This window comes from Globicephala melas, chromosome 1 (assembly GCF_963455315.2).
Source record: "Globicephala melas chromosome 1, mGloMel1.2, whole genome shotgun sequence".
NCBI lineage: Eukaryota > Metazoa > Chordata > Mammalia > Artiodactyla > Delphinidae > Globicephala > Globicephala melas.
This window is the reverse complement of record NC_083314.1, coordinates 1725916-1740561: the sequence shown is the minus strand read 5'-3', so window position 1 is coordinate 1740561 and position 14646 is coordinate 1725916. Positions and strand designations below refer to the sequence as shown.

At 41.5% G+C, this 14646-nt stretch overlaps 1 protein-coding gene and 1 pseudogene across 2 annotated transcripts in view; one reads left to right on the top strand and one right to left on the bottom strand.

The window, feature by feature from the left end:
- CAMSAP2 (calmodulin regulated spectrin associated protein family member 2) overlaps positions 1-14646 on the top strand; it is a 97781-nt gene that overhangs the window by 37404 nt on the left and 45731 nt on the right. The window lies entirely within an intron of this gene.
- LOC138842800 (glycerol-3-phosphate acyltransferase 3 pseudogene) lies at positions 1536-2770 on the bottom strand (annotated as a pseudogene).

Here is a 14646-nt window from a genome sequence, read left to right as displayed (position 1 = left end):
TCTCATTTGATGCCTTGTGGGGTGAGAAATTATGTATTATCCACATTTAACAGATGAAGAAGAGGCATCTCAATGAAGTCTGAGTGACTTTCAGGTCAGAGCTTTCTTTTTAAAAATCAGCTTTGTTGAGGCATCATTTAAATAAAGTGTACCTATTTAAAGTAAATAGTTTGAGTTTTGACAAATGTATACACTCATGTAAATACTACTCCAGTTAAAATATAAAATGTTTTTATTGGCTCCCAAAATCCCTTCGTGCCTCTTTGCTGTCAGGTCCCTATCTGCATCCCATGCTAGATCTCCATCAGTCTCCTTCCTGTCCCTGTAGGTGAGTTTTGCCTGTTCTAGAATTTCATATAGATGAAAGCATAATGTATGAACTTTTATTTTTTTAATTTATTTTTTTTAGAAATGTAGAATTTACTTATATTCACCGTAAAACGGTGTCACATTTTGTACATGGTTACCGGAAGAGAAATAACACTTGGATGACACTATATTGCTATCAACATTGCTTATGCTGCAGAGTCGGGAAACACTTACTTTCCCCTTTAAAAAAATTTAAAGCTCAGTTTCCAAAAGGTAGTTTTACCACTTATTTTCCTGTTCAAGAAACTGGGAAAATTCTGCAATAAAGGACGAAGGGGTGGAAGGGGAGGAACAGTGCTTCCTTCACTCCTGCCCCTGCTGAAGACACTCAGTGGGATTCGCAGTTGTCAAAGGCTCCTATTTGAAATGTGTTTGGTTACAAGATCAGACAAATCAGTAGATGGGAGAGGCCTTAAGTATAGATCTTTAGCATACAAACAAGGAAGACTAAAAACATTATCACCTATTGCTGGCTAACTTATTCGCAAGTTGCCTACGTACAAACATGCACATACAGTAACGTGGACTCGTTTCCTTTGGTAAAGCTCACCAAATAGAAGGTCTCTTCTAACACGCTAGTAAAAAATATTTAATTTCCTTTCAACTTTCAGATCAAGTGGCCACAAATCTGTCCTTTCTCCTAAATACTGTCCTCCATTTTTCTTTTCAACCTGGCAGTAGAACAAAACCATAACAGTAACTCGAGTGATGTGAAATCCATGTTTAAGTGATAGAAGGAAATGGGAGGAGGGGGCGTGAGAAAGCTAATCATGAACACAGCTCGGGGTATTTTCTTGAGAATTACTGTGTCAACGAGTTCCAAACACAACTGAGTTCCACAGATGTTTTAGAAGTACTTTTTCCGGTGCAAATATTTCATTCAATTCACAGTGACACAGTCGTTTTACAAAAGGCAGAACATGTTGAAACTCAGTAAACTACTTAACAGCTCATGAGGCTAATGCTGTAACAACAACAAAAGCCAAAAAGGGCACCGTGGATTCTGCCTCTGGCATAAAGAGGTAGAGACAGTCATCCAGTAGAAAAGATTAACAATAAAAAAACAAAAACGGTAAAACAAAACAGTGCACCCCCCCACACACACACAAAAAAAGCTCCACCACATTCCATTTCCGAGGACTAGTTCTGGAAAGCCTGGGTGGCATTCAGTCTGCTTCCGTGTTGAGATACCCGTTGCCCACAGTCATCTTGCTGTACTTCTTCTGTGGCTCTTCCTTAGAGACGTCCTTCACCTAGGCTCTCTTCAGCCCTCCAACCCAAGGAAGCTCAGTCAGCCCTCCTTGTACAGCAAGAGCAGACTTAACCCTATTAGCAAACTGGGCTGCATCTTCTCCTTTCTCTCTGGTCATGGGGGACGCGTACCGCACAGCACAGACAATGGCCCAGCTAGTCATCACTCAAAGCGCGTAGCTCACCGTGTCGTATTTACTGCTGTTCCAAAATGCGTCACCAAACTAAGGATCATACTTAATTGCAACTGGATGTATGGTTCCTCCAGTTTTAAAGCTTCCCTTTTTAAATATCATGACTGAAGTATTGTTGATGCAAGTTCCTTCAGGAAAGATGAGTATGGGTAATTTTTTCTTATCAGCAATATGTTCTTTTAGTCTGTTGGTAACCAGGTGTCAGGCCTTCATTTCTGAGCGTTCGGACCAGACATGTGGACACGCCTTGACCATAGCTCTGAATAATTCCCATCCACCATGCATGCACCTGGCCAACCGTAGCATAGCATCCATCCAACTGTCAAGATAAAACATCTACAGGGAGGTATGGTTGCAACACAAATGCCTCCCTTCTGGGGTCTGTACTGCGTGTTATGATAGCGAGTAGTACAGGGAGGGCATGAACATAGATCCGGCAGTGGACAAGTTCACTCAGCCGGTTTTTGAGGCTGCTTCCTGACAGCTGTCCAACCAGGGTACTTGCTGTAAACCTAGTGAAAGCCAAGGTAATTCTCAGAGGCAGTAGGACACAGTAGCGCACTGTGACGCCCAGCGCCACACCATGGTGAGCCACGGACGGATGTCTGGAAAGTTACATTGGTCCTTGTGAGGAGATTCCATGACACTAGCTCCTCTGCGGAGAACCGCTGGGTCACTTCATCTTCCATAGTGGCCTCCAGTACCTTCTTGGAGAAATAAAACACGTCAGACAGCTCCAAGTCCCTTCCTCGCAGACCGGACAGCCCATTTTCCACGGGTGACTCATCTCTGGAAGCTGAGTTTTTAAGAACTGACTCCTTTGAGGCTCCTTTTTCAATCTGTAATGTGGTCCACTCTCAAGTTTTCACCAGGGTCTTCACGTTGAGCTCGGAGATGCCCAGAGACACCCCAGAGGCCGAAGCTCCTAGCGTCAGAGTCAGCCCCACACCATCCATGGTTCGGCGCACCCAGAAGGGGTCCCCGGAGGAGGTCCGAGGGTGACGGCTGTCCCTGTGCCCGGCTCCCAGGAGTCAGTGCCGCCACCTCCCAGCACGTACTGCTGCAGGGAAAAACGAACTTCTGAAATTGGATGCTTTCGCTCATACTTTGTTGATTCAGTCACGTTGTTATGTGTCGTCTGGTCCTTTTTGTTGCCTAGTATCATTCCATTTTATGAAAACCACAGTATTCATTCACCTGCTGGTGTACATTGATGCTTACAGGGCTTGACCTATTACAAATAAAGTGGCTGTGAACATTTGTGTACATTTTTGTGAAGACATATATTTTCATTTCCCTTGGGTAAATACCTAGGAGTTGAATTGGTGGGCCATATGTAAGCACGTGTTTAACTTTTAAGTGGCTGTCCAGCAGTTTCCCAAAGTGGCTGTATTTATTTTTTTTTTTTGCGGTACGCAGGCCTCTCACTGTTGTGGCCTCTCCCGTTGCGGAGCACAGGCTCCGGACGCGCAGGCTCAGCAGCCACGGCTCACGGGCCCAGCCGCTCCGCGGCACGTGGAAACTTCCCAGACCGGGGCACGAACCTGTGTCCCCTGCATCGGCAGGCGGACTCTTAACCGCTGCGCCACCAGGGAAGCCCAAGTGGCTGTATTTTTAATTTTGCCACCAGCAGTGTATGAGGATTCCAGTTGCTCCACATCCTTGTCAACACTTTTGGTGTTGTTTTTTTAATTTTAGCCATTCTAGTGTGAATCAGTAGCTCCGTATGGTTTTAATTTCCGTTTTCTTGATGACTACTGTAGTTTAGTGTTTTTTATATGCTTATTGGTCATTCATACGTTGTCTTTTGTGTGTTAAATCTTTTTCTCATTTTCTTATTGGGCTTTTTATTTTCTTACTCTAAGAATTCTTTTATATTCTGACTACAAGTCCTTTGTCCATTATATGTATTACAAATATTTTCTTCTAGTCTGTGGTTTACCTTTTCATTTTCTTAATAATGTCTTTCCAGAAATTTTCATGAAGACCAATTTATAATTTTTCTCTTTTATGGTTAGTGCTTTTATGTCCTAAGAAGTCTTTGCCTATGTCTTGGTTGTAAAAGAGTTTTTTCTCTGTTTTTTCTTCGAGAATTTTATAGTTTCAGCTTTTACGTTTAGTTCTGTGACTCATTTTGGATTGTTATTATTTTGTATAACGGGAGGGAAGCGTCACGTTTTATTTATTGATTTAACCAGAACATTTAGTTGTTCCATAACCATTTGTTGAAGACCGTCCTTTCCCCACTGACTGACTTTGACACATGTGTCTGTTAGGCCAGTACCACTCAGTCTTGATCACAGTAGTTTTACAATAAGTCTTAAATCTGGCAGTGTCAGTCATTGAACTTTGTTGTTCTCTGTCAAAATTGTTTTAGTTATCCTAGGTTCTTTGTATTTCCACATAAATTTTAGAGTCACTTGTCAATTTCTACAAAAAAGCTTAGATTTAGCTTAGATATCGATTGGAATTGTGTCGAATCTATACATCATTGTAGGAAGAATTGATATTTTAGCACTATTGACTCCTCCTGTGTGAACATGCTATCTTTTCCCAATTTACTTAGGTCTTCTTTACTTTATTTCAGCAGTGTTTGTAGTTTTTAGTGTATGAGTTCTACACATATTTTGTGAAATTTCACTTTATTTCATATTTTTTATTTTGATTATAAACGGAATTTTAAAAAATTAATTTCCAGTTGTTCATTGCTAATACGGAGGCACACAGTTGAATTTGGAACATTGGTTTTTGTATGTTGCAACCTTGCATCTGTTCCTGGTAGGCTTTTTGTGGAGTAGCCAGAATTCCCTACGTGCACGATCCTGTTGTTCATGAATAAACAGATGTACTTCTTCCTTTCCAGTATGTTTGCCTTCTTTTTCCTTCTCTCATTGAACTGCCTGAGATTTCCAGACAATGTTAAATAAAAGTGGTGAGACCAGACATCCTTGCCTTATTCTTGGTCTTAAGGAGAGTGTATTTGGTTCTCATTGTTAAGCATGATGTTATCTGTAGGAATTTTGAATATCTGTCGGATGTTCTTTATCCAGTTTAGGAGGTTCTCTTCTATTCCTGGCTTGCTAAGAATTCTGTGTATGTGTGTGTTTTAAATCATGAATAGGTGCTGTATTTTGTCAAATGCTTTTTTTGCCTCTGTTGATATGATCACATGGCTTCCTCATTTATTCTGTTAACATGTGAATTACATGGATTGATTCTCAAATATTATACCAGTCTTGAATTCCTGGAGTTAAATTCATTTGGTCATGATGTATTATCTCTTTTATATATTGGTGGATTTCATTTCTTAATATTTTCTCAAGGGTATTTGCAGCCATTTGTATGAAAGATATTTTTCTTCTAATTTCTTTGTCTGGTTTCAGAATCAGAGTAATACTGACCTTACACGTTGAGTTGCAAAATGTTCTTTCCTCTTCTGTTTTCTGAAGGACTTTGTCTAAGATTGGCATTGTTTCTTCCTTAAATGTTTGATGGAATTCACCAGTGAACCATCAGGGCTTGATGTTTTCTTTGCGGGAAAGTTTTAAAATTACAACTTCATTAAAAAAATAGGTTTAGGTGGGTGGTGAATGCTATAAATGCTGTAAATTATATTTACAGCTATAATTTTTTTTGTTTCTTATGTCAGTTTTGGTTATTTTGTGTCTTTTCAAGGACTTTGTTTTTTTTTTTTTGCTTTTTTACTGTTTCATTAATTTCTGCTCTTAGTTTTATTATTTCCTTTCTCCTCCTTATTTTGATTTAATTTGCTCCTCTTTTTTTAGCTTTTTAAGGATGGAATCATAGGTAATTGATTTAAAAGTATTCTTTTCTGTTAAAAACACTGAAAGCCATAAGTTGCCCTCTAAGCTCTGCTTTAGCTGCAACCTGCAAATTTTGACATGGAGTCAAAAACCAGTGAATGTTGTTCATTACCATTCAGTTCAAAATATTTTCTGAATTCCCTGGTGATTTCTTCTTTGCCTCATAGAAATTCAGATGATTTAATTTCCAAGTACCTAGATGTTTTCCAGATACCTTTTTTTTATTATTGATTTCTAATTTACATCTGTTGTGGTTAGAGAACATATTTTGTATGATTTCAGTCCTTTTAAATATGTTGAGACTGTTTTATGCCTCAGCATTTGAATCTGTCTTGGTGAGTGTTTATGTGTACTTGAAAAGAACTGTTCTTTGGTATCGTGTTCTGTAAACGTCAGGTCATTTTGCTTGATGCTTTTCAAGTCTTCCATACCCCTTCTGATTTTATGTTCAGTTATTCTACTGATTCTTGAAAAAGAAGTATTAAAAACTTCAACTAATTTTGGATTTCTCTGTTTCTCTTTTTAATTCTGTTTTTCTTCATATATTAATATTTTGGCTTCTTTCAAGATTTCCCCTTTTTTCAGAAGTTTGACTATGAGATGCCTGTGTGCATTTTTCTTTATATATATTCTGCAAAGGGCTCACTTAAATTTTTGGTTCTATGGGTTGAAATCTTTCATTAATAATGGAAAAATCTTGGGGTTTGTTTTGGTTGTATGACCAGTTTATTTATCTATTTATCTGTTTATCATAAACTATATAAAACATAGAACTTACCATTTTACAGAGTTCAGTTCAGTGGCATTAAGTACAATGTTGTGCGGTCATCGCCATTACTTAGCTCCAGAACTTTCCACCGCACACCTGACAGCCTAAGCCCATCAACAGTTACTCCCGAACCTCCCCACTCCATTGCCACAGCCCACAGCGACCGTTAGTCTCCTTTCTGTCTCCGTGGATTTGTTCATTCCGGACATTTTATATAAATGGACTCATACAATATGTGGCCTCCTTTTGGTTGGCTCCTTTACTTTGCATGATACTTTCAAGGTTCTTCTATGCACATAGCCATACTTCATTCCTTTTTATTGCCAACTAGGGGTAGAACACATTCTGTTTATCCATTCATAAACTGATGGACATTTAGGTTGTTTCTACTTTTTGGTTACTATGAACAGTGCTGCTCTGAGTATTCATCTGCACGTTTTTGTTGGGATACCTGTTTTCAGTTCTCTAGGGTGTGTCATGAGAGGGCTGGTTCTCCCAGTCAGCGCTACACTGTGTGTGTCTTGCATGCTCATTCGTCGGCAGGCTCTTCTCTGCTGATCACCTAATGTGTGTTAATACAGAGCTACACCATCGGAACACGTAGAGTCCAGCAGGAGGGACAGACAGGGAAGAGGCAACTGCTTCATGGGACCTGCTGCTGCTCTAGGTGCTGGGGAACCTCCCAGAGACGCACCTAAGCCCAATCTAGTCAGAGGTGGGGAGCAGTGATCAGGGAAACCTTTCTGGGTGATGCCATGTGTAGTCCAAGACCTAGAGAAATGAGTAGAAATTAGCTTAGATTTTTTTCTCATGAGTTAAAAATAGTGAACTGAAGATTACATACAAAAGCACAAGAACTAAGATGTGCATTTTATTCACTGCCCGACAAGTCCTTGTGAAATCTTTAAGGCTTGGCATTTTTCTGTATGTGTGTACAGGTGCACACGTGCGTGTGCTCGTCTGTTTCGGGCTGAGCACGCTTGGTAGGAAGTGGATAACCCTGTGTGTACAGGTATCTCTGAGCCCACCGCCTCCTGTCGCCTCTTGGAGAGGCTGACATGCCACTGAGAGCTGGAGCGGTCTGTTACATTTCTAGACTTTTCCCTGTGCTGTCCATCGAAGACGTGTTCTGGGGCAGCTACCACCGATGGTTATTATTTCCTTAAACACCTTCACAGACATTTACCTTTCGTATAAGCTGGTTAGGTCAGGAATTCAGTTAATACTGACCAAAAATAAACTGCTTCTTACTTTAACTGTGCCATTACAACCTTCTTTTTAAGAGTGCAAACTTTAGTTAGAGCTTTAAATGTTCATAAGAAAGGTCAGTTAAACTGGGAAAGTTCAGCCACCTATGATGTTGACTAATTTAGTACTTCAGCGTAATCTATTTAGCAGGCCCCTAAAAGTGTCAGTGAGATAGTTTCTGTCGGATGTTCAACGTGTAGCTCAAGCTGATGTGTTTACATTTATAGAAGTGTTAACAGTCATAATCTCGAGTAATCAGTGTCTCAAGAGCTTTATTGGGACTCAGCAATAAAAAGGAACAACCGATCGATAAACATAGCAGCTTGTATGAATCTCCACAGAATACGCTGAGTGAAAAATGCCCATCCCCAAAGCTTCATAGTGTATGATAGCATCCACGTAACATTCTTGAAAGGACAAAATTGTAAAAACAGAGAACAGATTAGTGTTGCCAGGGTCTAAGGAGAGGGAGGGGCAGGAGGGAGGTAGATGTGGCTGTAAGAGGCCGACAGGAGGGACCCTTGGGATGGACAGGTTCTGCAGTTTAGTTGTGTCAATGCCGTCTCCTGGGTGTGACATTACGCTGTGCTTTTGCAAGATGTTACCGTGGGGGGAAACCAAGTAAAGGGTACGTGGCGTCTCTGTGTTGCTTCTGACAATTGCATGTGAACCTGTAATTATTTCAAAATAAAAAGCTTGATTTAAAAAAAGTTTATGAAGGATGGATGTTTAAGATTGAAAGGAAATGCTACAGTTTGGAGCAGAAATGGTTTGTGCCCTTTGGCAAACGCGTCTCTGCTGGTGAGGCAGAGTGGTGGTGCTGGAGCCCTTTGTCGCTAGAGCAGGACAGGCTCGCGTGGCAGCAAATAGCTGTCTGCCTTTGGACTGGTCCTGAAGCTCTCTGCGGTCCAGTTTCTTGTCTGTGTAAGGAACGACACTGTTGTCTACCTGCCACAGTTGTGAGGATGAATTAGAGTAGGCCGGGGAAGCGTCTAATGTAGTACTTGACCTGTGATAGGAGGTCAGTAAATTTTAGCAATTGTGCTCAGTTTCTATTGCCCTGTTTCTCTTCCTAGGTCTTTTGTAAACTGAATATTAGTATGTTAATTAATTCAAAATAATATATTTACATATGTATTGTTATAAAAATGGTTACTTAATGTGTGGTAAAGCAAAATAGTAACTAAAAGAAATAAAATTTATCTTCACTTTAGATCCTAAAATTTCTTAGGAGTGGCACTGTTTCTGGACGGGGTGCTGCAGAGAAGCCTGCCTCACCTGGATGGCACTGATGCCAGGACAGTTTTCCGACCTCTTTGCTCTGGGTACTGACCAATCGTTTACGGGGCTTATATGTACCTCAGTTGAAGGTCTTTTATTCCTTAAGCCTTTTTCTTGATTTTATATATATTTTCTTTTTGGCTTATTGAAAACTCCTCAGTTTCTGTATCTAATTGTAGCAACAGGACTGGCAAGTATCGCTTAATTAGAACTTCATTAAGGCCGTACATTCTCCTGTACCCATCTGATGACTTGTTTAATGGACAGATACACATGTGGAATGCATTCCTTGTGTGGTACGGTTTGGGGAGAAAGCCACCAACAATTAGCTAGGAATTAAAAAGGTAAACAGAAACAGCTTATTCTGTGCATGTATCAGCAGCTCCTGTTTTAGCTAGACAGCATTTAAAGCTTGCTCTGTAAACGTAATTTTGTGGGATAAGAATATCAATACAAGATTCAGAGTAAAATCTTTTTCTTTTTTTGGCGTTACGCGGACCTCTCACTGTTGTGGCCCCTCCCGTTGCGGAGCACAGGCTCCGGATGCGCAGGCTCAGCGGCCATGGCTCACGGGCCCAGCCGCTCCGCGGCATGTGGGATCTTCCCGGACCGGGGCACGAACCCGCGTCCCCTGCATGGGCAGGCGGACTCTCAACCACTGCGCCACCAGGGAAGCCCAAGTAAAATCTTTTGACATGAGCGCTATGACATGAATAGGTGATGTGTTATACTCTTGATTAAATCTTATCATGTCCCATTACTGGTGATTCTAAGTTTGACCACTTTTCCCTTTGTAACCGGGGGCATTATGTGGAGTGATACTTTGACATTTGTTGCATATTGTGTTTCCCAGTGATACACCACCTAGCGGTTTTAGCATCTCTGGGTGATCTGTGCCTGAATGAATTACTGCAGTGGTGGTTGCAATATGGTGATTTAAAAATTCTCTCATTCCTTTTGTATTTCTTACCTGGCATTGTTCTGTGAAGAAGAGCTTTCTCATCCTCCTTTCCCCTTTAGTGATCATCACTGTGGACTCATGGATTCATTTTGGTTTTGATTACTTGTGTTATGATTCATTCTTGTTAATCTTTTTTGTATTCATGTGGGCCCATATTTGGCCAATGGGACGCCCCGCTAGGCTGACTCCTGTATCCTTTTAACAGCTCCGCAGCAGTCTTTGAATACTTTTTTCTTTCTGACCCAACTAGCTATTCCAGGCTCACTTTGTGCTTTTCCTGTCTCTGGCTTGGAATCAGCCATTCTCTAAAGAGCCTTGGGTTTATTTTAATGTGGAGATGGGCACAGGTATATTTATCGTGTTACTGCTTCTAGTCTAGGAGAGACGTACAGGTAGGATCATGAGCTCTTAGGGCAGCCTCCAATCCAAAACGGCCACCACAGCCTTCTCTCCTTTTCATTCTTCAGCGGGGCATCTGCCTAGGGCCCTTTCCCAAGGGCAGCCCCGCGAGTGCAGTCTTGGCTGGGGACAGCTGCACTGCTTCCCGGGTCCACCTCTGCTGGCTGAGATCCACGTCCATCTGTGTCATCATGTCATCGTCCACCAGCCAGCCTCTAATTAGAAAGCACGCAGCACGTCCACACTCGCTTCTGTGCAGTTTCCCCTGCGTGCTGGGGCAGCTTCCAGCCCGGTGGAAGCCGGGCTCTCCAGGTTACCTCCTGGTCACAGAGGTGCCTACCCCAGCCCTGTTCTTGACGTAAACCGTGTTGTTGTCAGGGCACGAAATGCCCGTACTGTTGTTGTCAGCCCACTTTGCAGTTGAGGGTAGTGAAGCATAAGGAAATTGCGGGCTTTGCCCAGGGTTACGTAGGAGGCGTAGAGTCAAGGCTGCACGCAGGCACTCTGCTTGCTCATCACCTGCGCTCCTGGACCATAGGTTCACGCAGAGAAGCAGTGAAAGAGGAGACCCTGGAGGGTGGGGGGCCCCGGGACGCCCCTGACGGCGCTGGGTTGTGGAGTGACGTCACTGTCAGTCTGTCGTGCTGAGGGCCTTTGGGGGCAGGATTCCTGTCAGGATGCTATTCTGGGGCCCCTCTGACGTTTGGGGCCAGGAAATTTGTGATTTTTGATGATGAGCCAGATTCAGAACCACTGCTGTAACCCATTTCCTGTGTTTACCGTATTTATTTGCTACCAATGTGCAGTCCCTGTCTGCGTCCGCCCGGTGCAGCCTCAGGTAAACATCCTTAACTTGCCAGTTGAGGTTAAATATAGTCCAGAGGAAGTGATGGAGCTGCTCAGGAGACATCATTTCTTTCATTGGCCTGGGACTTGCATCTTGATAGACATTTGGGCTGCACTGTTTCTTGCATGTGTTCCTTTTGTAATAAAGCTTGATATCAGTTTGGTTCAACATTATCTCGGAAACAGTTCTCCATTGGGTGTGTGATTATCAGATTCACCAAGTGTAAATGACAGAATGTAAGCCAGATGCTCGTGCCGCCCTTATGGACACAGATTAAAGAGAACTCTCGACTGCTTTATTGTGCGTCCTACGGTATGTTTTCAATTTAGGCAGAGTTAAATGACAGCTAAATAAGTATCACTGTGCTAACAGTTCCATGCTGGTAATCGTACTTTTTACCTTTCTCTCTTTACCCCATTCACATGTCTAACCAGATGCGTCCAAATAAAATCGATGTATCACTTTTGTGTGGTCACAAGCAAATGTCATTCATGTTAAGAGTTTGAACCTCACGGACATCACCTCCCTTGCCAAGGCGCCCAGTTCCACCGTTCCATCTGGTGTAGCAGAACAACGCTGGCCCACTTTGGTCCTGAGTGTGTTTACTACAGGTTGAATACAGCATCATTATGACTGGAACAGCCATGCCTGGATCCTCCTGTAGGTTACAGCTAAACTCTTTGCTGTCTCAGTGATAGTCTGCCTCAGTGATAGTCTGCCTCTGTTTTTTTTTTTTTTTTTTTGGCCGCCTCTCATGGCACGTGGGATCTCAGTTCCCCGACCAGGGATCGAAGCCATGCTCCCTGCAGTGGAAGCGTGGAGTCTTAACCACTGGACCGCAAGGGAAGTCCTGCCTTTGTCTTTAAGGCCAGTGCTTTTTGCTCCTTGGCCCAGCCTACTTTTTTTTTTTTCTTTTTTTTTTTACATTTGTAGCAAGTATTACTATCAAATCAAATTACTCCACTCATTGGGCCAGAGACCCTTGTGATGTTAGCAAAAAACTTGCCCCTCCTGTAGCACACTACCTACACTTGTGAGTCCAGCCTACTTTTGATAGCCTGAATTTTTGATACGCTAAGATTTTCTTATCATATAAGGGGACCAACATTATGATTGGAAATAAATTGTTTTTCTGGAAAATTTCTATTCTCATACCAACTATAGAAATCTATCGCTAAGATCCTAGCTACTAAAATAATGAACGGTATCTAAGAAAGATCGTAAATAATAATCTTCTAAAGTAAACTATACCTTTTATCCAGATTAGTTGCAGCCTTAAGAAAGTGAACATAAAAAAAAAAAAGAAAGTGAACATAAATATCTGTGGGAGGAAAATAGAATTCACTCAGCATATTTATTTATTTTTCTTTTTGTCATCAATTCATGTATAGATGTTTCCTGCTTAACGTTATGCAGGAAACAAACTTATGGTAGTAAGCAAATGTTAATTTATTTTTTAATAATATCTAAAATACTTCACTGTCCAGAAAAATGTGTCCCTTCACCTTGAAGTCCTTCTGAAGATACTTTGCAAACACACGGATATAGCTAACTGCCTAACTTAGACCTGAACGGTCATTTTTGAGGTGTTTGCACTGGAAAAGGGTCAGCAGAGCATCATAAATCAATCTCATCTTTCGGGGGGGTAACGACTTGAGGTGTAATCGGCACACCATACAGTTCATGCATTCTAAGCGTACAGTGCAATGGTTTTGGTATATTCAGAGTTGTGTAAGCATTGCCACAATGCATTTTAGAAAACAACATTGTTTACCGGGTTCACACATGTTGTGGCCTATGTCAGGCTTTGTTCCGTTTTATTGCCGAATTATATTCCATTCAGAATATCATGGCGGTATCGTTTTTGCTTATCCAGTCATCAGTTGATGGACGTTTGGCTTGTTTCCACCTTTCTGGCTCTTACAAATAATGCTACTCTGAATATTTGTGTACAGATTTTGTGTGGACACGTTTTCGTTTCTCTTGGATATAATGAACCTAAAAGCAGAGCTGCTGGGGCAGACTCTGAGAAACTGCCAGACTCTTGCACAGTGGCTGCACTATTTATTTTAACATTCCCGCCAGCGGGGCACAAGGGCTCCCATTTCTCCACATCCTTGCCAGTGGCTGTTATTATCTGACTTTTTTAATTATAGCCTTCCTGGTGGGAAGTGGTATCTCAGTAGGGCTTTAAGTGCTGTTTTCCTTGTATCTCCATGTAAATGAAGGATAAATGAAAATTTTGGTGAACTTGTTCATATAAATAAATGATGTGTAAAATATTATTTTCTGAATCGGAATTAACTTTGACAAACTATAGCGTGATATGTATATGCTGTTGTGTGCCATTTTAGCAGAATAATTCCAATTCTTCCTGTTCGTGTCCATCTGTTAAGTCTGTTCCCTCCCGTGTCCCTCTAAGAGGGCTTGGACACGGTTGGTGCACTGGCCACTGCGCCACAGGCCTGAGTTCAGTTTCGGAAATATTTTCTTAGTCCTGCGTCTGATAAAAGAATAAAAAAGCCATGAAATAGTAGAACTTGGATGTTATTAATCTGTGAGGCTCATTAACAGCCTTCTTACCTACAACACTTCGATGCTCTTCTTTATTTAATAGCCTTAACCTTCATTTCTGATACCTAAATGTAAATCATTTTTGTCTAGACTCCACTGGTCGGAGATAACAAAAATGTAACCTGTAACCCAGATCTAGAAGCTAGTAGAGGCCTCAGTGAGTTCCCGGGCCTCCTTGTCCTTGCCTTTTTCACTAAAATGCAGGGAACCTTCCTGCTTTCCTTCCTCACTAGCCTTTCTGCTGCTGCTCCTGGGTGGCGGGCTCTGCACTGCCACCGCGGTGCCCAGCCCTGGGGTCTGCAGGCTGCTGCTGGGCCATGCGAGCTCCGCACCTCCTGGCTCTGTAACCTCGGACAGGTGGCTCCGTTCTCTCATCTGTAAAACAGGTTTAATAAGAGTGCATCTCACAGCGCTGTGTTATCAAGTGAGTTGACACAAATGCGGGAAACATTGCCTGGAGCATAACACTCAGTGCTAGCTGCCGTTATTGTTATTCTGACCTCAATGCTTTGGGTAAACAATTAAATGCATGTATTTTATTTAGAGACATAAATTGTCCCAAATGGATTGATTGTAGCCTACAGCTTATCTTTCACTGTCGATGCTTTCTAGATTCATTATGTATATAGTTTCTGTTATATATAATTCCTAAATTTACTTCTACCTGATAAAGTTAAGGGGTAAAAAAAAATCATAATAAAATTTGAAGGTTCTTAGTTTAAAAGTGGGTGAACGTCTTATGGAAATATCTGTAAACACTGTAGTGGAATTTTTTTAAGTCTGTTTTTAAATTTAGGAAGTGAAGTAATCAGTGAGATGAGCTTTGTTCTGAAAATGTATTACTAATTATACTTAGCGTTTACTATCCTAAGTTTTGAAGTAAACTATAGATTTTTAATGTATTTTTTGCATATTATAACAAGGTCATT